Source organism: Struthio camelus, chromosome 11, assembly GCF_040807025.1.
Source record: "Struthio camelus isolate bStrCam1 chromosome 11, bStrCam1.hap1, whole genome shotgun sequence".
Classification (NCBI taxonomy): Eukaryota; Metazoa; Chordata; class Aves; order Struthioniformes; family Struthionidae; genus Struthio; species Struthio camelus.
Genome location: NC_090952.1, coordinates 21,456,637 through 21,474,760, shown reverse-complemented (window position 1 = coordinate 21,474,760; position 18,124 = coordinate 21,456,637).

The window sequence follows — 18,124 nt, the reverse complement described above, 5'->3', positions numbered from 1 at the left end:
TATTTCATACATTTTTTAAAAGATGCCTTTCACTACCATAATAGTGTTGATCTTCGGAAGTTAGAGTGCCTAACAGATTTCAGAGCAAAAACCGAGCAACGCTGTTGGAGGCATGAGGATCATAAAAAAAACCAGTTAATCAGCTAACTAGCTTCTCTCTTTTGTGGGTATTTGAAAATTATTCAAGTTCTTCGGTAGGGGAGAAAGAAAACAGAAACCAGTTGTGTGAAGCTTACTTTAGTGGAACAAAACTACTGCTTGCACTCGTGGGGTAGCTTTTAGATAAAATTAAATAAATAAATAAAAAAAACACACATACACACACAAAATACAACCTTTCCAGCCTATTCCAGTCTGCAAAATACGTCTGCCTGAGGCACACATGCTACACTCACCCAAAAGAGAATTGTCTGCCCTTGGGAATCCCGTGCCAGGGCTCAACACCAACTGGTAAGTGGGGCTTTGCTTACTTGGTAAAACAAAAACCCATAAATTGCATACATTTTAACTGTTTTGAAGACAAAAAGCAGTTTTCACCGATACAGCCACAATTTTTGAGTTGGAAAACTCCTTATTTTGGATGATATTTTTTATTAGTCAACTGTACTAGTCATTATCTATTTGCATGAGCCACGTAGCTGTGGGATACCCTGTACAACAAAAAACTGGCATTTTTGGTGCTATTGACTATGTGAACATAAAACTCTGACATGAGATTTTACAGGGTTTCTGAAAGGAGCAAAGAATTCTACTTCACAGCTTCGCATCTCAGCAACACAAAAGTACTGTTTTTGAGAAGGCAAACAACAAGGCAAGGGCTTAAAGTTTGGATTTCCAACAAATGATGGCAGAAGGAGAGAATATTGCAAATGGCAGTTCATTCTGGGTACTCCAACTCTTTTTGTTGTCCTGACACTCCTCATAAGAATTTTAGAGTGACATCAAAATGGGATCCAAAGTTAGAAGAGTTTATAGAGAGAGATGTTTTATAATTGCATAAAACATACAGGTAGAGAAAAATATGTTGCAAGCATGGAAGAGCTGGAACAGCAGAAGTTGAAAAAGAAAGACAAGTCAAAATGCCCTGAAATTAGCATCTGGGTGTTAAACCAGTTCTGTAATCTCATGAGCTTGTAATGCTCTTAGAGTTGTTAACATATAAAAATAAGCACGAGAAATCTTTGCCTATTCATTTTAAATTTGAATTTGTTCCCTCTGAACATACCAATTCACAATACTTATTTGAAGCAGTAATGTTTTCCTGGATATTCCCTATCCCTCTGCATGCCCCATCTCCCCTAGAGGCCATGTAGATCCAGTAAAGCTCTGGGAGCTAGTAAGAGACTCTGGGCTGAATCTCACGCTAACAACAGAATTGTTGGGCAAAGTCAAATAGCAAAGCTAAATCAATGCTAATCTTTGATGCAAATTTGGAATAGTTTTGGCTGGCAGGATCTTTCTTTCTGGCAATGGTACAGAAGGTGGAAAGAGCGCGATTTCCTGGTGTTAACCCAAGCTTTCTGGAGTTAACTTCAGAAAAAGTCGTCTTTATAACTGTGAGGTAAACTGAATTTTCTCTGAAATCACTGACACAATCAACATGAGATCTTGGAGGAGGGTGGCTTCTATCCCACATTTTTAAACATGGAACTCGCTAAAAAAGGTATGTTTTAAAAGTAAATTGTTACCATTAACATACAAGTCTTTAGCATCAGAATTCCCAGCAGAGTAATGAAAACTCCCTTCTAATCATCCACAGCAACCCCAATTCATGGCAAGTCAAGTGAATCTCATTATCTCATCTTACACACTATAGCTGAAGTTCCACTTTCCTGACAGTAAGCAGGAATCAGTGGGCCCTTTCACAGGAGAAATGAGTTTTGACAAATGATGACTGACAGCTACAGTTCTGCTCCAAACAATGAGCAAGTTATCTGGGGACCTTTGGAAGAGAATAGGTGAAAACTAGTGAAAACAAGATGGCCTCTCGTTTGAGGCCCCTTTTCCTATCCTTTCCCTAATAACGTTTCCTATAGTATGCTGGAAATAAAACAGACTGGGATCAGAGATTTTTGAATGACTGATCCTAAGAAAAATCGTAGGAAAATAAAATCATGAAATTTAAATTCAGCTGATTCATTAAACGCATGCTTTGAGAAAATACCAGTCATTTTTGTCAGGTTTCTCCTCTAGGACAATTGCTAAAAATTAGCTTTGAAAGCTTTTAAAAATATATTAAAAAGCCCACATTACTAGACTTCACCTGGATAACATTTCCCTGAGGAAAAAGTCATGGTCTTTCATAATTTCTGTAATTGTTTTTGATGCTAGGTAAGCTAAGAGATAAAAACAGAACACAAAAATATTGCATTTCAATATAAAAAAAATCCTCAGCGTATGCCCTTGAGGAACACATCTCTGTTTATAGCTTGATCAATCAATATTTTGAGAACTGCTTACTAATTTTTACCTTTAAAGGAAACATTTTTATCTAAATAGATTAAGCTAGCTGAAGCAGCACCTGGGCTGCAAAATACGAGGGGTACATAAGATCTTCACCCATATAGGAAAGAGGCCAGTCCCAAAGCACTGGTATTACTTCCCCTGGGAAATGCATGGTATAAACAATCATATCTCAGTTCTCACTTTTGCCTGTGATTTCAGGTGTGAGGATCTGGCCCATATAGAACAAAATGTCAGGCAGAACAGGAAGGAAGGAATTGCTCTAGAAAGGCTTGCAGTGCAACATGGAGACTGTGATCAATCTACAGAGAAGCTGAGGACAAAGACCAGCTCTTCTGCTGATGAAAATCACTGCAGCACTCACATGTGCCAAACGCGCTGGTACTAGGTGGAAATTTATTTTCTAAAAACATATCCCCAAGGACATATGAACCAGCTGTACAAAGCAGGATGCAATTACATGCAATGAAATCAGTCATTTAAGTAATACATACACTTTTTAGTATGTGGCATTTCTTTCTGGAAAGATCCTGTTGCATATACATGTGAAATTCTCTTCTGCACCCAATAGTCCTCATAGGGTGAAAACATCATAACTACACATGAGATGCAGCTCATATAGTGATAAAAACTAAAACACAAGCCTAAAAAGTAATACAAAGTTTGAAAGAAGCTACAGGCTGGCAACATTTGTATTTTACAGGAAAACAATTCAGAATTGGGTCATGAGGATTGACTAAAGAGCTAGGCACACCTGCTGTAGAGCTAATCACAAGCGGGGATTGTGTAATTTACAGTCAGCATAATAACTTCTGTTTTGTAGTTCGTTCTTGCCAGAAGCAACCTCTTTTCCCCTTTCTTTGCAAGGATTAGGATCACTTCCTCTCCTCCAAGCTTCCTGTCGCCTCCAAAATACCACTTGTCTATTAAAATACCTGGTCAAATTGTCAGAAATGGAATATAGACGGTGGAAACTTTTACAGATAGAAATAAATATTTTCTCTTTACTTTAAACAATGAATTTCTAACCTCCACTGTCAAGCACTAAAGAGCTTTCTGTCTCAGCTAGGATCTTTCTGCGCCTAGTGGGATCCCACCCTGCATGGAAATCTCCAGCTCCCAGGCACAAGCCTCTGCGATGCGACCCCAGCCTTTATGGCAGCTACTACATAAGGTTAAACTGAAGTTGCTTAGCCCTGCTGTACAGCTTTACAGCAGCACTCATCTCCAAGTCAGAACATGGTAATGGTCACTAGCTACCATCAGAAGCAATAGACAGAACCTCTGAATTTTATGGTGCTTATTTAATATGTAACCAACAGCATTAATCTAAGAAAGCAGTACAGACTCCATTATATGAGTGCTTTCTCAGTCTTTGCCATTTGTTTTCACTGTACAGTATTTGTGGCTTGTTTCTTCCACTACGTTTCCTTTCCTTGGCATGCTGTCCCAGCACATACCAGACTGTCAGGTCTGACATCTCAGCATTTTATAATAACAGGAAGGGCAGGGAATTCACTTCACTGCAGACACATGTGCTCAGGTATAACCAGCAAACAAACCCTCTATACCCTGTACCAACTTTTGAGAATTCCTATCAAACCCAACACAAAAGCAGAGAACAGGGCTGGCTGTGAGCTGGTGATGTTACTGCCTTCCTCCGGAGACAGCCTCTTCACCCACCGAAGTTTATAGGCGCCAATAAACTCAAAAGCTTTGCTAACAGAAGTTTTAACTCCTTCCTATATTACTCAGGGAGAACAGCAACAGTGTGGGAAGGAGCCTGCTAAACACATGGGCTGGGTGCTCAGTGACAGGCCCACAGCTGCTTTCCTCAAAGTACAACACTACCAAATCACAAGAAAACAACTGTTCAAAGCAGCAGTATAAGGCACAAAGATAAGAGTAAGATAATGAATCATTTTCATGCCCTACTGTTAGTAACAGAAGCATCCAGGTGTTGCTTCAGTTTGTTACTGATTACCGAGAGGTTTTTTTTTTAAAAAAAAAAAAAAAAAGATTTTGTGGGTAGAGAAAGAGCAGGCTATTTCTATTATAATTGTGAATATTAAAAATAGTTGTTGCTGTGGCTCCAAACTGAATGTTCAAAATTTCTATATGCCTTTGATATAAAAATTCCTCTGTCAAAGTAGAATTTTAAATTCAGAATTCTGAACTGTAAGGATAATATGGGGAAAAATGACAACATTTTAATCAGTGTGAAACTCTTGGACCTCAAAACTCTTCCTTTCACTGCACTAAATGTTTCACAGCCACAAACCCTAGCAATCCACAAAGCACCCAACAGTTAATATAGGTCACCTAATCGCGAAAATCTGTATTTCAGCTCCTAGTTAAGGAAGACAACTAACTGCCACTCAGCCCACACTAGTCACCACTGGAAAGAGAACTGCCACCCTGCTGCATCTGACAGCACAGGTACTTCCCTGGAGGATTTGTTTGCTAAGACTTCTGTTCCAACCTTCTTCCTGACTTTGAGAGCAAGCTCTCTTTCTTCCTTTCTCTCTGGTTTACTACTGCCATCCTCGGTGACTTCCAATTTCCACTTTAATGAATGTCTTCCCAGTGCTTCTCATTAACCTTCCTTTTCACTCTCCAGCTCTGGCTGTCTTTCACAGTCACTGCCTTGTTGATTCAGGGCTTGACCTGGTAAACTTTTATGCTCATGAATAATTGTAGTCTTGGGAATAGGCAGGTTGAATTTGTAGAGTTTCTCCCAGAAGGTATACTTACGTGGATATGGTGAAGAGGACTTTTCTTTGTTTTCCCTTTCTTTTCTTTTTTTCTTTCTGACTTAATTTTGATCTAGCATCTTCAGTATGACTAATATCTACTCTATTACTTTTATTCTAGCTTTCAGGTTTATTAGAGTGTAGAATATATAATACTTAATTTAAAAATATTGGAGGTATGTACATGCTATGACTATACAGATGTACATCATAGATTCTCTGGATGTTTTTATTATTTCACTTGATGAATTTTTAATATTTTAAATGACAACTGAATTGTTCTCTAGTCCATGAAACATAATATTTAAAATTCCAGTGGTGTTGCACAAGAATTTTGCCCCATAACTTGTGTATATCTTCTGTGCAATATGTGTGTGCTTGAATCACACATACCCATTAACACTTACACAACATTTGCATTTGCTTTCTGTGAACATTCACCCTAGTTAAGCTCAATGTTTTAAGTGTTTGTAGAAAAAAACAACACAAAAAGGAAGTGAAATCAAGATTTGTTTAGAAGTCTAGATACTAACTTGCAGATGTTTTTGCAGTATTTAGCCAGCTTTATTTTTGTGTTAGACAGCTTACTTTTCCATGCAACTTTATCCTGTCTTCTATGTTCTTTGTATTAAACTGTTTCCCAGTCTTCTAATTCCTTATGCTTTTCCATCCCTTTAATTATGTTTCCCAAATGTTCCTATTCTCATCCATGCACTTGCACTCATACTACCCTCACAACCTGCAGTTCATTCTTTCTGTCCATTATATTTCCCTCTTTCTTCATCTTTATATCCTACTGATTTTCATAGTATCTCACCTCTTCATTCTCAATCCATCACATCTTTCCTTTCCTAAAGTGCTTTTTTCCCCTCCAATCTATCTAGACTTTGAGCTCTATGCAATACAAAAAAGGTGTCATAACTGGTAAAATGATCCTTTAACCCTTACTCATTATTCTCATTTATTTTAATTTTAGAACTAACCCAGAATAAAAAAACACTCTAAATTTGGATTGCAGGACAAGCTCTTATGATTATCTTCATTAAAGTATACATCCCTGTAGAAGTATCTATTATTAACAATAGGAATATGCATGCAACGTTTTTATAACATGTAAATTTTATATGCACTCACTGGAGAGACTGAATACATAAAATATTAAAGTTTGGTTCTAGAGAAACTAGGGAAGATAGAATGCTATCCCAAGTAGCAAGAATTAAATAGCATCTCAACACCTGAAAATTATGATAGTAAAAACAACATTCTCTGTTGGAAGCTGAACAGAGTGGATTATCTCTACTATTTGACAATGTGGTTGACAGTAATAACTACGCTAACATCCCAGAACATCCTTGATCTCACCACTTCGCTTCTTTGATTTTAAGTTGACTGTACCTTCAAAATTAAATATTACTCTCATCACTGATGCTGTCTAATGTGAAGACAATGAGCTACACTAATCCGCGAGCAGAATTTAGTGCTGTTCCCCTGCTTCAGAGAGCACTGGTTAGGGAGATCTCAACAGAGAGCAAATCAAAATCAAACAACAGAATATTCACATACATCGCAACCAGTCAATTCAATCACAGAAAGATATGCTCATGCATTATTCATTCTCTGAAATCTGGGAGTTTTTCCAGAGAACATGCCACAGACTAGAGATAGGGTTTATCAACTGTTTTAAATCAGCATGTTTTATCTAATACAATAACAATTTATTTACTGAGGATATTTATACCATCAGAGCTTTTCCAGGCTTAATTGATTCTTTTCATCAAGACCCTCTATACTGGGAAAACTGATTCACAAAGGAATTTGAAAAGAGACTATACTGAATAACTGCAAAATTATTTAGATAATAATGGAGTAAAGTTAGAGATCTGTTAGCATTTCAATTACCAGATTCTTTTTCTTTAGAGCTATTCTACAAGGCCATCTTCACTTAAAGGATGGCAAAAATAGTTTTTATTTTAGAAAACACTTTCATGGACTTAAATACTCATTAATCACCAAAGCTAAAGGTAAGAAAGTCAGTTTGTAAATATACCACTTTCATCAACAAAATTAATCATAATATAGAAAGATAATAATTAAACGTTTCATGTTGTTGTGTTTTGAGTATCAAGAATGATACAAGTATAGATCAAGTACAATTGAGTCTAGTAACATTTTCCTAAGTCTGCAATCAACTCTAGTGTTTTACTATGGTGAGCAAACAGGAGTGAGTCAATGTCTACTCTTGCAAAGGTTATGTGTTGCCAGGTTATATATTGCCAGGCTCAAACTTCAAAAATCAAAAGGTGGGCAAATTCTATTCTAATTATTTTTAAAATGATAATGATCTAATTGATAAAACAGTTGATGATCTGATTCATCACTTAGATTTTCAACCCTAAATATCTCAGTTCCAGGCACTAGTGTTTTAAGATAAATACCAACCTTAGTTCATGAGAGACAAAAGACAATTTAAATCAACAAAATTTTGTAGTTAGAAAAGCTGGAGTCAACCCTATGTCATCAGTAACTCTGGCTGAATTAGTAGCAATCCAGATTCTTGAGCCAGTCTGAGGCAAGGGAAATGAGAAAAAGATAATTAACATTCTTGTTCATTGTAACAGAAGCTTATACAAAAGATGAACACTTACAGATTAGATTCTGCTCTGGTTGAAAAGAACTGCAGAATAAAGACTTATGTAAAAGCAAGGACCATTCCTAATTGCCTATCTTCAGATTCCTAAGTGCCTGGCAGCGGTGTAAAGGATTCTTATGTTGTAGATGTTATTTGGATAAATTATAATGAGGAAGAAGCTCAGAAAACACTCCTCTAAAACGTTGCAGCTGCTTAACTGAATAAAAGTAAGCAGGCGTTGCTTCAGCAGGTAGAGAACCTCTGCTTTTAAAGATGTAGTATATAATTACACTATTTTCTTCCATTTACATTGGAAGGCTCTTCAAACTACTGTCTGAAATCTTAAGTTTTCCAGACAGAAAAATTAGCCTTTTTTTCTTTAAAGGATAACCAACAAAATTCTACTGTAATGTAAAGAGTACACATGATAGGTTATTTCTGTCCAACAAAATTATTTGAAATCCCTTTGACAAAGAATACAATTCCTGCTAAGCACTGGCTAGAATACAGCTGAATGATAAAGTGGAAGGGTACTAAGGAAATTAAAAGCACTGTTCTGCCATCCCCTATTGCTAGATTTGAGATCTCCACATTATCATCTTCCTTGAACACACACTTATCTCTCTATATATATTTCATTTCAACCAAAGGAGTTTTCTGTTGTTTATTTTACTTTTTCCTTCTTTTCAAACCAAGAGTCTTTTACCTGGGAAGATAAGCTTTCTCAAGTTCCAAACATCCCATGCTGCTGCTTCCTGGCACTACTTTTTCTGAGACATTGTTTCATAGCCTCTGAACCTTTCCTCGAACTAATATTGCTGCAGACTAGCCCCATTTCCTGACAGTAATTACATATCCTAGTAAGGCCCACTGGTCCCCAAAAATTTCTCTTTTAAGACAAAATAACTTGTAGAAGGAATAATATTCAAAGTGACAGCAGATTAAAGAATGATGGATATTAAAAGAGCTCAAAAAGAATGAGAGAGCAATTAACTGAAAATAAAATCATATTTCTAAGCTTATCAGAAGCTCAGAGATTGTCTCTCCTGGACAAACTGAAAATAAAAAAATAAGTAGCGAAACTACCTAAAAATGAAAAATTGTATCTGCAATATGAAGAGTGTAAGATAAGTACTGTTTCAGCTCCCAATCTATGACACAAGGACAGAGATAGAAATGTTGTAAGCAGCGAAGCTGGAACAAAGCGAGACACAAATCATCAGCAAGGCTCCAGTTCCAGACAGGACCTGGATGAGCATGGTGTGTACCTGCTTCACTCAGGATCCACAGAAATAGTCAAGATAATAATAAAATATTCAAATGAGCTGTAAGAATTGTAACCTAACAGCTTTCTCTGTTGAGATGAAAAATAGCTTCCTGTGTTGATTTCTGAATATCTTTCTCTAGTCTTAAGCTTTTCTGCATGTTTTATAAGGAGAAAATTAAGCCTTGCACCATTTCAAGGGAATTTTGCTCCTCTACTCAAGCAGGTTTCTTCTTCAGAAACAACAAAAAGATAGCATCTAGCTTCTCCTTTCAAAAAGCTTGTAACAAAGTCCATCACAAATGTTTCTTAAGGAAAATAGTGACAGAGGAGAGGTATGAGACCTCTGCTAACTTGAAGTGCTTAAGACTTAAAAGTGCTTAAGGAGAGGAGAGCACAGAAGGGGTTTTTTAGGGAGTAGTGAATGGAGTTACTAAATGTTTAGATGGTATAAAATCGTGGCAGACAAAAACAGTGGAGGAAACTGGAAGGGACCTGTAAAAGACAGCTGGGTGGGTATCATGACACAAGTGGATACGCAACATTTACAAAAGCAAAACAGAGAAATTTTAACTATCATTAATGCCAGATTTTTCAGTCAACTGCAACAACTCAGAAAAAAGACCTGGACATCGCTGAGAAAATTCATCGAGAATATCTACTCCTTGTACAATACTGGGTTAAAATAAAAATAAAAAATAAAAAAAAGTAGAATTAAGTAAGAAGAAATAAGCTTCTGGAAAAAGTATAACCGTAATGTAAGTGGACAGACAGTACAACCTCCTCTGTAATATTCTGTGTGTTCTTTCCAACTCCTTTTCAAATGACAGCAGGAATGGAAGCTGCTAAATGGATACGAACTATTCTATATTAATAAAATACAAACATTTTTCCCTAAGACTTTAGTCAATCTCTAGTTGGCTGAAATATTTTCCCCAAAGATTGTGTGTATCTCATATATGGGCTAAAATGAATCAATATATAGCTTAGCAAATTAAGATCATGATTGTTGTCTGTGTTAAAGTTACTTAACCTTTCCTTATCTCAATTTTCCTAGGCTCTTTAGGCAATAAAGCACTTTAGGATCTTTGATTCAAAAACCTTAAGCAGACGTAACTATTATTTGAATATTAATAAGCATTTAATTAGGCTAGTCCTGAAAGTTATTTGTAAATTCTTATTTCAGTATAGATGAAAACTTGATCCTTAATCATTTAAAGTGTACAGTAGAAATCTATACATATATATAAAAGCAAAAGCCATTCCAGTAACAGAAAGCGTAGCTACATCATTAAGAACAATTTTAGCTGCTTCAGGCTTTCATAATCACCAGCATTTTATTTTTAAACTTTATTAGAAAACTGACTAGTGATTATCCTTGCACAGCTAAAGTGGGACAGAATCAACACCCCGTAGACCATCTTCTCTGCTGTTTGTGATGAACACCGTCTAACAAGTTAGAAAAATCCATTTTGATATTGCTTCCCAATTAGATCTGTTAAATGTTCTTTGAATGACTAAATTCGATTTAGCTTTACACCTATGTATGTTGCTAAGCTAATGTCTCTAATGGGAAAAGACTACTGTACCCTTAACATCACTTTCTGTCAAAAATGTATTTTTTTTTCTTATCTAATTTCTGATTAAGCAAATAACATTGTAATTGTTTTCTTTAAGGTTCAGTGCGAGCTATTACCCGCTACGTACTGAGCAACTGTCAGAATTCCAGCCACTCGCTCTCACAGCGGCGGCTGACCTAGATGCATGCTTAGGAAATCACGTCGTTAATATTATGCTATGAGACAGCCCTCTCACGTGTGCGCTCATCAGAAAGCGTCCCTGAATAAAATGAAGAAATGTCAATAATAAATACTAATGCTAGCCACGTTTCTTAATCATATCACGAAAGGCAATTTTCTTCACATTCATTTATCAGAGTTGCATGAGCAGTCTACCAGGACTGTCTGTTCAGTGTATCCTCAGTGTTTCCAAAAAGCTAACCATATTTCCACACCAGTTAAACTACTATTTCACTCACTGCCGTTACTCCAGTTTACGCTGAACGCATATTCTACCTTTTCCACTGTATTTTATTTCACTGTTTATTTCCACTAGCAATCAGCCCGAAGCATTATCTTAGGTATTATTAATACCTGAGATCAAAGAAATATTGTTTTGGAAACCATGACAACCATTATAGCTAAGGTGTCAAATTCTTCTGACCGAATAGAGGGTATGTGCTGCACTCACTTCAAGGTACTGCTCAGTGCCTTAAGGAACAATTTCAAACTGAGTAGAAGTTTTAGTTCTGGAGTAGAGCACAGTTAGAAGAGAAGTAGAATACAGAAGAGACAGAAGGTACCATTTGGGTACAAAAGGTTTTATACACACCCTTACATTTAGCACGTACAGAAGCTTTCTTCTTTTACATTAAATTATTATTAAAGGTATACCAAAAATTTACCTGGAAAGGACAGAGAATCTGGTTTTGCTGCTCTTTATATCAGCCACTGTGGAGTAAACAGCACTAAATCAGACCAAAGGCATTCTTCCCTAAACATTTAAAATAAAGTACTATAAAGGTTTAGGTTATGTAAATGCCTCTTGAAATAATTTTCCATACCAATGGATAGCTATTTTTGCTATAGGTAATTGTTTTCTGCTGCTATCTTCTTTTCCTTTGATTCTTTGAATACACTTGAATACAGAGAAAAATCCAAATAAAGATTTTGTAGCCACTGATGTCTAGGAGACTGTGCTTTCTATTGCAAAAAAACAGGACAAAAATTTCTGGACGAAATGGAAGCAGGGCCCTACTGTTAAAGCAGGGGGAGCAATAAAAGAAAGATATCCTCGAGCTGTTAAAAACATGGGAACATTCTTTTGCAGTCAAAACACTGCTAGTTGATAGGAATAAAATTGAATTCTCCATACGGAATGAAGATTAATTTATTTTATCAAGACAGCATTTCTTTAACAGCTAACAGTGACCCTATTCAGGTCAAAAAAAAAATTATGAAGCTAACAGTGACATTTTAGTTTCTTCATTATGGGGGAATGGGAAGAGGCTCTAATTACTGCATACAAATGTTTACATTAGTGTGAAAACTGCTAACTACCTTTAATTGCTAGCAGGAACTCATATGCTTTAGGGTAAATGAATAAGTATAAACACCTGTAGCCAATAAATAATTTAGTTGTCATTCTCAAACCCTAGAGAAGTTAACTACTGCTGACTCAGCATGAGCAAAAATGAAATTGGTCTTCCAAAAGGCTTCAAAAAGCACTGTGCTAGAGATACATATGACAAAGTATTATAAATCCAAAGCACAGGTTATTCTGTGCTTTATTTGCATTTAAAAAAAAAAATCAGTAACATCTAATATGAAGAAGAAAATCTCCAAGCCCAGTGTGCTGATACTATTTCAAGAGCTAAGCATCTAAATTAACTGGCAATGGAAGTGCTCCTGGCACCAGAAACAAGTCACATCCCATCACTTCAACTTTCGAGATCTATCTCCTAAAATATTCCCTCCCTCTTCCCCCCCCCCCCCCCCCCCCAGAAAAAAATTGCATCAGATCCTGTTATGTACATTTTTGTTTTCTAAATCCATTTAGGAATCTGCATTGGTTTCAATCCTCAAAAAGTCCTACAAAGAAACGAGCACATAAATATATCCCAAATTATGCCACAACTGTTGGCTGTCTTAACTTTTTGAACAACACATACGATTCCAAGAACCTTTGTCACTAAAGAAACAACACCCTGAAGGAAGTGGTTTGTCTTTCTTTGAGGAACAAATTAGGTCAAAGCAATGAAGTTGACAGTGAGGCAGCCAGAGTTGGATCTTTAGTTAGTGATCGGTTTACAGAATTAGCACTGGCTTTTGTTTTTGTTTTTTTCCCAGTTCTTTGGTTTATGGAAATCTGTGTTTGCATGAGAATAAGATTACCAGTGACCCATTTGTGTATCAGTGATTACACTGATTGCCCATGACATCCATATGATGGTAATACTACTAAACTTGGGAGAGTCTAAAGGCACCACAAAGATTTCCAGTTTAGCGATCATCTGTAATGGAGGCAACCAAATTTAACATTCCAGACTGTTCTCCCTCTTCTGCTATGGTCATTTTAAGAATGAGTAGCCAATTCACCATACAAAATAGATCCTTAGTTTACTAAAAACAGCTAGCCACTGATGTCAGCCAGCCTCATCAGCCAGTGTTGATATCTTATCTTGTACTCTGTTGGAGCATTTTAAAGTCCATTTTTATGGATACAAATTTTCAAGCAGTTTTCACTCAGCCCATTTGTTAACGCTGGCCGTAAATTCAGCTTGGTGCCCTTGATTTGCTGCTTTTTGCGTTCTCTAAAAGTAATCTGCGTTGCAGAATTTAACTGTTCAGCCAAAGACCTTCACTTTCTGCTACTCAGATGAGCTCTAGTTGCACTGCTGGTTAAACATATTGCTGATTTTTTAGCTCACATATTTTCCTGGGTTATGAAGGCACACACATGTGTGTGCATCTCAGTGGTGGTGATTTCTGAATACTTATGAACTGATCCACATGCATGGTACTGAAAACAACTGTTAAAACGTAAATTATGGAATCTTGACAATATTACGACAGATTTAAAGAGGCAAAAGTATGCAGGACAAAAACATTTACCCCTGAAACAAACTTTAAAAAAGATGAAAATCACATGCACTAAAGGAAGGAAGGAAGGAAGGAAAAAACAGGATAGGGAAGAAGGAAAACAATAATGGAACTAAAAACAAACTTGTAATGTCTACTAATAAAAATGTAACAAGAAAATTATAAAGATTGATACAGAGATTCAAAGCAATTAATACAAAGAGACCATCTTACACTATTAAATGCAAAGGAAGGATAAGAAAGGGTCAGGACTAACACATCAAATTGATACACTACATGGCTTATATGCCTTTTTACCTAAACGTGGAAGGTCATATTTTACATATTTCTGCAGAGGAACATGAAATGGTAAACAAAACATTTATAATCCTGCTGGAGCAGGCAGTTAGGCAACCACTGTGGAACTAATATGCTTGTGGGGGGGACACAACACACAGATAGAAGAATTTCATTCCAAAACCTTTGACAGAAGTTCCAGCAGAGATTCGAGGGAGAGATTTGGCACTAAAGACTGAAACACCCTCATATGCCAACCACATCTGAGAGAAGGGAATAACAGAACAGAAAAATCTGTCTGCTATTTCTGGAAGCTACATAAGATACTCAAATCAAGTAGGAAAGACTGTGAAGGAAAGCTAATATTCCATTTTGGTTTCTCTGTTTGTAGTCATTCATAAAACATATATTGCAGTAATAGAAAAACCAATTAAATCATATCATTCTTGGGCAGATTGCATATGTTCCAGCTAGATCAAGGAGAATGCTGAACTTTGATTAACTTATTTTGTTAACTTTGGCGACTATTTGGCACCATTTATTCAATGTTAGGAACAACACTGAAATGACAGTGTTGGCTACAGAATAGGCTACAGTTACCTTTCATCACAGAATCTTTCCATTTTGGCACTAAGACTTTGGGAGCTCTTGAACAATATTTCCCTTTCATTACTCATATGATGTTGAAGAGCCAGTCACAGCTCTGCTCAAGAAGATAACTCTTCTGGTGCTTTCCATTCACTCTGCTCTGCAGGGCTTCTCAGCTGGTTTTCTTTTCTTTTTTTCTTTTTTAAACTATGTATATTGAATTTCATCACAGAAGCAGTTCAAAGATTTCTGCAATTATAATTTATCCATAAAAACCAAATGGGGTCACAACCTCCTCTACCAGCACTGTAATTTCTCTGTGAATGGAATTGGTTTTAGAGATACTCCTAGTGTTTTTAAAAAGAATTCTATGTCCAGGGCTTTTAAAGTTATTTTAAACTCTTTTTCCAGACCTGTGCCAGTTTCTTGAAGGTATGCAATAGTTTTCTATTAAAAACAACTGTCCTCCATTCAGTTAACATCAACCAATTTAAGTTTCTACTTTTGGCTACCTCTCGCCAGTGGATATACTGTTACCAACTGAGAACAGGGAAATCTTGTATGTTTGGGAAATTGGACGTTTCAACTACAACTGTTTAAAACTGGTTAGAACTCTCTCAGTTAGGAATCTGTAACATACAATCAAGGGTCAAAGTGGAGTCCAAAGCCTCCAAAAGCAATATAACTCCACTGGGGACTTTTATTCTTACATTTAACAGTGAAACAGGTCCTTTCAAGGTTTCCTCAGTCCTTTATAATGAAATGTGTTTTTTCCAGGTTTGTTCCTTCCCAATGCTAAAATAAAATCCAATATGCTACGTAATCTATAGAGATGAGATGAACATAACCACTGCATAAACTAGCATTTCTGACCTTCAGAGAGATCTGCATATAAGTCTGATGACAGTTTTTTTGACAACCTTGCTCAATTATAGTAGCGCAACCTACCATGTACTAGATTCTACTCTGGCTAGGGATATTTCTAGTTGAGGACACATCAGGGCCATCGTGACTACATTTTCTTCCAGCTGTTATAGGAAAGACATAATGGTGTAAAACTCTGAACTCCGGAAAGTTTAGAGTCAAATCTAAATGTTGTAACCTCTATTCATTTCAAGTAATTGACAAGCAATAAGAATACTAAGCCTGTCACAAATTCTTCTCTCTCCTCACTTCCACAAGAAGAAAGTTAGGACAACCTGAGTCCAACCCCTTAAAAATATACCCAGCGTACAAATAGAACCTGAACCATGTATTCTAGACTAAATGACATTTCAATTAGCCCTTTGGATTACTCAAATGGTATTTATCCCCTAGGCTCCTGTTGTAGAAATTCTCACCCTTCAATATTTATTCACTGTCCATAATTTGCTCTCCTACAAAGGACTGAAAGACAGAACGTTGACAATGACGTGGTTCTGTGCTCTGAAATGAATTCATGACCGACTCCTGCTCTCAAAGTCTAGAGATAAGAGAGGAGAAAAGAACACCCCTCCCCCCTCCATACCATTTAAAGAAAAAATTATACACATACTCATATTACATCACCTTAGCAGGGGCAAAAAAAAAGTCATAAATAAAGAAGTAATACATTACATTAGCAACTATCAGAAGCATTAGCAAAACTCAAAATAGTTTGCTTTGAACTCACCACTCCCTCTGATTTTCAATAAAAACAAAAGGCAAAAAACTGCAAAATCCATTTCAGCTACAACTCAGCTTCCAGTATTCTTTCTTGCCTTTTCATCATGTTTATGGAATGATTTTGGCCTTTGTAAACCTGAGTGAGAACAACTTGATGTTGGTATTGTACTTTATTCACATGAAAATGTCAAGCTAAGTAAGAAAGCAATAAAAAAAAAAAAGAAAAGAAAAAATACGACGAGAATTTATAACATGATGTTAGTAGGCATCTTGTTTCGCTGAGGTTCAGCATTGTCTGCAAGAACATAGAGCCGGATTAATGAAAGATACGAGATGTTTTTTATGTATACGATTTTAACCAATAAAACCACTCTTATAGTACCTACTCTCATATCCAGCAAAATACTTCCAGTGCCCATTTTTCACATCATATATTGATTAAAAAATAGCAAGTGTAGTTATTTAGCACCATTTGATATGATTTACGTTAATAACGGGAGAAACTTCTAATGTGTGACCTTATGGTTTTCACCACTGTATAAGTGTGAAGGTAGTGAAGTGTGACTTAGTAGCAATTAGCAATTCTAACCCCTGCGACAACCAAAAAGGTTACTAAGCAAACAAAAAAATTCAGGATAGCCATTAGTGTTGTTATGGCCTGCAGCAGGAGCTGAATCAGTCCCTGAAAACCCAAAGCACGATAGTAATTTTTTTCCATGTATGTTCATACTGGAATACCACCTCTCTCATTTGTCTCTCACCTGTGCAAGTCTATGTACAGCATTTCACGCGGTTCAGTGCTGGGACAGTGCATCACAGATTGCCTTTTTTTTTTTTTTTAAAGCAAGTAACATACTTTTACATTTCTGATTTCTGGTTGACAGATATCATTTCAGACTGTTGATATTAAGCAGGCTTTAGCTGCCTGTATTGCAACATTACAGATTTATCTTTCCCACTGCAAATACCAAGATGCTCTGTTTACACACAGGGGCTGTCCTCCTGACATGGCAAATTGAAACACGAAGTAATAGAGTTAGGATTCATGATGTGCTCTGCAGTGACCCGAGAAATGTTGACACTGGAGCTACCAGGTCCTGCCACCACATGTTTTTCTGGAAACATGCATGATTCCTGTTTTTTCAGTATTTATTCTTTATTTGCTCCTAGGTTCTTCTTCCCTATGTGGCATGTTTGAAAGCACCCAAGTCAGACAAAGTACTTTGGATAAGTAACTTTCTCCAAGATTTTTTGTAAATATTGGGATGGCTCAAAAGCAACACTCTCAATACCCAGCCTAATGCAGGAGAAAGGAGATAAAATTGAATAAGAAGAAATGTGGAAAGCACAACATGTAATACTTTCAATAGACATGCAAATGACAAACATGTTCCCTTTTTCTCCAAAGTGGCACATTCCAAGGAATACTCACAATGGAAAAGCTCTTACAGACTAAAAAAGCTAGTGCAAAAAACACTCTCCTCCACCCCCCCCCAAGTAGTCAGATAAGCACAGTTATATCTAGTATTTCCTTAATTATTCGTATGGAAGAGATCTCTGTACCTTAAGCCTCTCAGATATACTTCCCCATCTTCTCCAGCATACTTTCTGTTATTTACAATATTAACTACTCTAAGCATCAAAAAAAAAAAAATCCAAATTTGTTCCTCTCAACACCAGAGAGAAAGGATTTAGAGGATTCTTTGTTTGCCCTCTTTTTCCAAACCTAGAGACTGCAGCTGGATTATGCTTTCAAGCTTTCTTTGGAAATATCATGCGTAGAAACTTTTAGCATGTGTAAGCTGAGATTCTTTTTTAATTATTTTAATACCTGGCACTTCAAAAA